The sequence below is a fragment of the Rattus norvegicus genome, chromosome 8, assembly GCF_036323735.1.
Source record: "Rattus norvegicus strain BN/NHsdMcwi chromosome 8, GRCr8, whole genome shotgun sequence".
In the NCBI taxonomy this organism is placed as follows: Eukaryota; Metazoa; Chordata; class Mammalia; order Rodentia; family Muridae; genus Rattus; species Rattus norvegicus.
Genome location: NC_086026.1, coordinates 9,464,430 through 9,471,366, shown reverse-complemented (window position 1 = coordinate 9,471,366; position 6,937 = coordinate 9,464,430). Strand labels below are relative to the sequence as shown.

General features: G+C 39.1%; 1 pseudogene; it reads left to right on the top strand.

Annotated features, from left to right (window-relative positions):
• Nucleotides 1-6,033: 6,033 nt before the first annotated feature.
• Nucleotides 6,034-6,102, top strand: LOC120094543 (U4 spliceosomal RNA; annotated as a pseudogene).
• Nucleotides 6,103-6,937: the final 835 nt, after the last annotated feature.

Here is a 6,937-nt window from a genome sequence, read left to right as displayed (position 1 = left end):
TATTATGAAGGGTGTCGTTTCCCTAATTTCTTTCTCGGCTTGTTTCTCTTTTGTATAGAGGAAGGCAACTGATTCATTTGAGTTAATTTTATACCCAGCCACTTTGCTGAAGTTGTTTATCAGCTTTAGTAGTTCTCTGGTGGAACTTTTGGGATCACTTAAATATACTATCATGTCATCTGCAAATAGTGATATTTTGACCTCTTCTTTTCCGATCTGTATCCCTTTGATCTCCTTTTGTTGTCTGATTGCTCTGGCTAGAACTTCAAGAACTATATTGAATAAGTAGGGAGAGAGTGGGCAGCCTTGTCTAGTCCCTGATTTTAGTGGGATTGCTTCAAGTTTCTCTCCATTTAGTTTAATGTTAGCAACTGGTTTGCTGTATATGGCTTTTACTATGTTTAGGTATGGGCCTTGAATTCCTATTCTTTCTAGGACTTTTATCATGAAGGGGTGTTGAATTTTGTCAAATGCTTTCTCAGCATCTAATGAAATGATCATGTGGTTCTGTTCTTTCAGTTTGTTTATATAATGGATCACGTTGATGGTTTTCCGTATATTAAACCATCCCTGCATGCCTGGGATGAAGCCTACTTGATCATGATGGATGATTGTTTTGATGTGCTCTTGAATTCGGTTTGCCAGAATTTTATTGAGTATTTTTGCGTCGATATTCATAAGGGAAATTGGTCTGAAGTTCTCTTTCTTTGTTGTGTCTTTGTGTGGTTTAGGTATAAGAGTAATTGTGGCTTCGTAGAAGGAATTCGGTAGGGCTCCATCTGTTTCAATTTTGTGGAATAGTTTGGATAATATTGGTATGAGGTCTTCTATGAAGGTTTGATAGAATTCTGCACTAAACCCGTCTGGACCTGGGCTCTTTTTGGTTGGGAGACCTTTAATGACTGCTTCTATTTCCTTAGGAGTTATGGGGTTGTTTAACTGGTTTATCTGTTCCTGATTTAACTTCGATACCTGGTATCTGTCTAGGAAATTGTCCATTTCCTGAAGATTTTCAAATTTTGTTGAATATAGGTTTTTATAGTAAGATCTGATGATTTTTTGAATTTCCTCCGAATCTGTAGTTATGTCTCCCTTTTCATTTCTGATTTTGTTAATTTGGACACACTCTCTGTGTCCTCTCGTTAGTCTGGCTAAGGGTTTATCTATCTTGTTGATTTTCTCAAAGAACCAACTTTTGGTTCTGTTGATTCTTTCTATGGTCCTTTTTGTTTCTACTTGGTTGATTTCAGCTCTGAGTTTGATTATTTCCTGCCTTCTACTCCTCCTGGGTGTATTTGCTTCTTTTTGTTCTAGAGCTTTTAGGTGTGCTGTCAAGCTGCTGACATATGCTCTTTCCTGTTTCTTTCTGCAGGCACTCAGCGCTATGAGTTTTCCTCTTAGCACAGCTTTCATTGTGTCCCATAAGTTTGAGTATGTTGTATCTTCATTTTCATTAAATTCTAAAAAGTTTTTAATTTCTTTCTTTATTTCTTCCTTGACCAGGTTATCATTGAGTAGAGCATTGTTCAATTTCCACGTATATGTGGGCATTCTTCCCTTATTATTATTGAAGACCAGTTTTAGGCCGTGGTGGTCCGATAGCACGCATGGGATTATTTCTATCTTTCTGTACCTGTTGAGGCCCGTTTTTTGACCAATTATATGGTCAATTTTGGAGAAAGTACCAAGAGGAGCTGAGAAGAAGGTATATCCTTTTGCTTTAGGATAGAATGTTCTATAAATATCCGTTAAGTCCATTTGGCTCATGACTTCTCTTAGTCTGTCTACATCACTGTTTAATTTCTGTTTCCATGATCTGTCCATTGATGAGAGTGGGGTGTTGAAATCTCCCACTATTATTGTGTGAGGTGCAATGTGTGTTTTGAGCTTTAGTAAGGTTTCTTTTACGTATGTAGGTGCCCTTGTATTTGGGGCATAGATATTTAGGATTGAGAGTTCATCTTGGTTGATTTTTCCTTTGATGAATATGAAGTGTCCTTCCTTATCTTTTTTGATGACTTTTAGTTGGAAATTGATTTTATTTGATATTAGAATGGCTACTCCAGCTTGCTTCTTCTGACCATTTGCTTGGAAAGTTGTTTTCCAGCCTTTCACTCTGAGGTAGTGTCTGTCTTTGTCTCTGAGGTGTGTTTCCTGTAGGCAGCAGAATGCAGGGTCCTCGTTGCGTATCCAGTTTGTTAATCTATGTCTTTTTATTGGGGAGTTGAGGCCATTGATATTGAGAGATATTAAGGAATAGTGATTATTGCTTCCCGTTATATTCATATTTGGATGTGAGGTTATGTTTGTGTGCTTTCATTCTCTTTGTTTTGTTGCCAAGACGATTAGTTTCTTGCTTCTTCTAGGGTATAGCTTGCCTCCTTATGTTGGGCTTTACCATTTATTATCCTTTGTAGTGCTGGATTTGTAGAAAGATATTGTGTAAATTTGGTTTTGTCATGGAATATCTTGGTTTCTCCATCAATGTTAATTGAGAGTTTTGCTGGATACAGTAACCTGGGCTGGCATTTGTGTTCTCTTAGTGTCTGTATGACATCAGTCCAGGATCTTCTGGCCTTCATAGTTTCTGGCGAGAAGTCTGGTGTGATTCTGATAGGTCTCCCTTTATATGTTACTTGACCTTTTTCCCTTACTGCTTTTAATATTCTTTCTTTATTTTGTGCGTTTGGTGTTTTGACAATTATGTGACGGGAGGTGTTTCTTTTCTGGTCCAATCTATTTGGAGTTCTGTAGGCTTCTTGTATGTCTATGGGTATCTCTTTTTTTAGGTTAGGGAAGTTTTCTTCTATGATTTTGTTGAAGATATTTACTGGTCCTTTGAGCTGGGAGTCTTCACTCTCTTCTATACCTATTATCCTTAGGTTTGATCTTCTCATTGAGTCCTGGATTTCCTGTATGTTTTGGACCAGTAGCTTTTTCCGCTTTACATTATCTTTGACAGTTGAGTCAATGATTTCTATGGAATCTTCTGCTCCTGAGATTCTCTCTTCCATCTCTTGTATTCTGTTGGTGAAGCTTGTATCTACAGCTCCTTGTCTCTTCTTTTGGTTTTCTATATCCAGGGTTGTTTCCATGTGTTCTTTCTTGATTGCTTCTATTTCCATTTTTAATTCCTTCAACTGTTTGATTGTGTTTTCCTGGAATTCTTTCAGGGATTTTTGCGATTCCTCTCTGTAGGCTTTTACTTGTTTATTAATGTTTTCCTGTGCTTCCCTAAGTGTGTTCATGTCTTTCTTGAAGTCCTCCAGCATCATGATCAAATATGATTTTGAAACTAGATCTTGCTTTTCTGGTGTGTTTGGATATTCCATGTTTGTTTTGGTGGGAGAATTGGGCTCCGATGATGGCATGTAGTCTTGGTTTCTGTTGCTTGGGTTCCTGCGCTTGCCTCTCGCCATCAGATTATCTCTAGTGTTACTTTGTTCTGCTGTTTCTGACAGTGGCTAGACTGTCCTATAAGCCTGTGTGTCAGGAGTGCTGTAGACCTGTTTTCCTTTCTTTCAGTCAGTTATGGGGACAGAGTGTTCTGCTTTCGGGCGTGTAGTTTTTCCTCTCTACAGGTCTTCAGCTGTTCCTGTGGGCCTGTGTCTTGAGGTCACCAGGCAGCTTTCTTGCAGCAGAAAATTTGGTCTTACCTGTGGTCCCGAGGCTCAGGTTTGCTCCTGGGGTGCTGCCCAGGGGCTCTCTGCAGCGGCAGCAACCAGGAAGACCTGTGCCGCCCCTGCCGGGAGCTTCAGTGCACCAGGGTTCCAGATGGTCTTTGGCTTTTTCCTCTGGCGTCCGAGATGTGTGTGCAGGGAGCAGTCTCTTCTGGTTTCCCAGGCTTGTCCGCCTCTCTGAAGGTTTAGCTCTCCCTCCCACGGGATTTGGGTGCAGAGAACTGTTTATCTGGTCTGTTTCCTTCAGGGTCCTGCGGGGTCCTGCTGCTCCTGGGCCCTTCCCCCACGGGAGCCCAGAGGCCTTATACAGTTTCCTCTTGCGCCAGGGATGTGGGCAGGGGTGAGCAGTGTTGGTGGTCTCTTCCGCTCTTCAGCCTCAGGAGTGCCCACCTGACCAGGCGGTTGGGTTTCTCTCTCACCGGGTCTGGGGTGCTTTGTTATTCTTAAGGGGTTGCAAGCCCCTTCAGCTCTTTCAAATCCTTTCTCTAATTCCTTCAGTGTGGGTCCCATTCTCAGCTCAGTGGTTTGCTTCTAGCATTCACGTCTGTATTTGACATGTTCTGGCTGTGTCTCTCAGAAGACATCTATATCTGGTTCCTGTCAGCATGTACTTCTTAGCTTCATCAATCTCATCTAGTTTTGGTGGAGATTATATATATGACAGGCTCTGAATGGTCATTGCTACAGTCTCTGATCCAAACTTTGCCTCCATATCCTCTCCTATGAATATTTTTTCCCCCTTTTAAGGAGTGAAGCATTCACACTTTGGTCATCCTTCTTGAGCTTCATGTGGTCTTTGGATTGTATCAGGTAATTTGAGCTTTTGGGCTAATATTCACTTATCAGTGAGTGCATACAATGTGTTGTTGGGGTTTTTTTATTTGTTTGTTTTTTTTGTGATTGGGCTACCTCACTCAGGATAATACTTTCTAGCTCAATCCATTTTCCTATGAATTTCATGAAGTCATTATTTTTGATATCTGAGTAGTACTCCATTATATAGATGTACCACATTTTCTGTATCCATTCTTCTATTGAAGGACATCTGGATTCGTTCCAGCTTCTGGCTATTGTAATTATGGCTGCTATAAACACAGAGTGGTTTTTCCATCTTTATCTGCCTGACTTGCCTCCCACCATTATTAAGTTGCCGTTTCCCCTACAAATTTCCACTTTTGTCTTACTTATTATATAAACTACACAGCTAATGAGGCAGGGAATGAATAACTCTGACTATGCATTCCTTTTTGTTGCAGATAGCTGTGTTGCTACAGGTTTAATTTCTAAGTCTAATAGGAAAGTGAAGTCCCAGAGTAGTCACTGCCACAGATTAAGGCTGAACTTCAAAGTTTCCCCACTCCAAGTATTCTGCAAGGATGCTTATTGATGTACTGGAATTCCAAACCTTCTCAGTTGCCTTTATAGTGGTGACCAGCCCTTAGGAATTCACACGCTTTTTGGCAACTTTGGCAGCACTTAAGAGAAAGGTGAGCAGAAAATAAGGTTTACATAATATTTAGCTTCTAAGTTTTAGGAAAAATGCATTGAAAACTTTGAAGTTTTTCCAAAATAATCCCAAAGTTACATTGCTAATGAAGCAATGGACTGTTAAGAATGGCAGGAGAGGTTCGGTCCCCAGCTCCGAAAAAAAGAACCAAAAAAAAAAAAAAAAAAAAGAATGGCAGGAGAATGGCATCATGATGGCGCACCAGTTTTTCATCTTTCTCTCCCCTTGTCAGTTTTTTTTCTTTTTTCAGTAAGAAGACATCTATCTGTGGCTCATATTATTTTATTCATTTATATTTTTGAAACTGCCTATGAAATAAGTTCTCTAGAGGGATATTTCTGATCCCATATTTTTGTGTAAATCTTTATTAAAGACATATTAATAATTTAATTTATTTTTATTTAATGTGAATTTATTATTTTAAAAATGGTAGTTAATTTTACCTATGCTCTTACCTTTTGTATGTATTAATAGATAGTCACAAGATATGGAGAATAATGCACAGAGGTTCTCAGTGAACCTTTTTACTGCCAGATGTTAACTGAACCTTTGAATTCTTATTCTACACTGTGTTTTCCCTTCAAGCACTTTCTAAGTAGTTTTCATTTCAGAGAAATCATTATAACACAGAATGAAGTCATAGTCACCAAGAAATAAAGAACAAAGGAGAATACTCCTTAAAACTTCTTCAAATCTCTGCAGGTATCAGCTGACTTGCTCTGCTATTTATATGGTGTGTGACTCAACCCAAAAGGATCTTCAGGAACTTATTCCATTTCTAGTAAACACTTGAAGCCCCATTTTGAAGCCAGTGTCATCACTTTTGAGAGTCTTTGGAATGGCTTGAGCTTTGCGCAGTGGCAGTATCGTAGCCAATGAGGTTTATCCGAGGCGCGATTATTGCTAATTGGAATGGCTTGGAACCATGATGTGATGGTAAATGGACTTCACCCCCTGGCTACCTCAGATAGATTGGTACACGCCATCACCCTTTAAAAGCTATAGCTGAGCTCTATACAAAAGCATCATGACTACTGTTTAGCAGTCATCTAAGGGAAGGAAGTGGCCAGATTCAAGGAGCTGCTGACATATAGGAACACATCAAAACAGCCTTATTAGCAGCCTGAAAACCATCATTTCCATGCTTTTCAATTTAAAAATTGATGTACTTATCATCCTGTCACTTACAGAAAAAAGGACAATATAAAATGATCTGGTTTATAGTCTCTTTCATTGTTTCCATGTAGAATTCTAGTTACTAGAGATGATCTCAACATTATATATGCTCACTTTTTTACTTCTACTGAAGATACTTTTCACCATTTCATAATATTCACACCCCAGCAGGATAGAAGGTCTGCTTTCCTTGTCATCTGCCTGAAATTTTCTTCTTCAGTTCTTCATGTTTCTGCTTCAGTTTCCAGGCCTTTCCTCTTAACTAGCTATCTATCAAAATGCATTTATCTTCCACAAACACTTTTTAAAGCAGTACATTGTGTCTCACTCCTGTGGGGTTTGTGACTTATAAATACTGGGGTTCTTATCAACACAATTTTTTAAGTTGAAGAGGAAAAAGTTTATAATTTTAAATGTATAGTTGACAGCCATGACTCATGTGAAAAAACAATAGAAAGTCCATGACCAGTAGCCTCCAAATTAGTGCTAACTTTGATTTTGTAAGCATAATGCTTTGTTGTAGTTTACCAACTAATATTCCCTGATCTTCCCAACTCTTTGACTCTTTTAATTT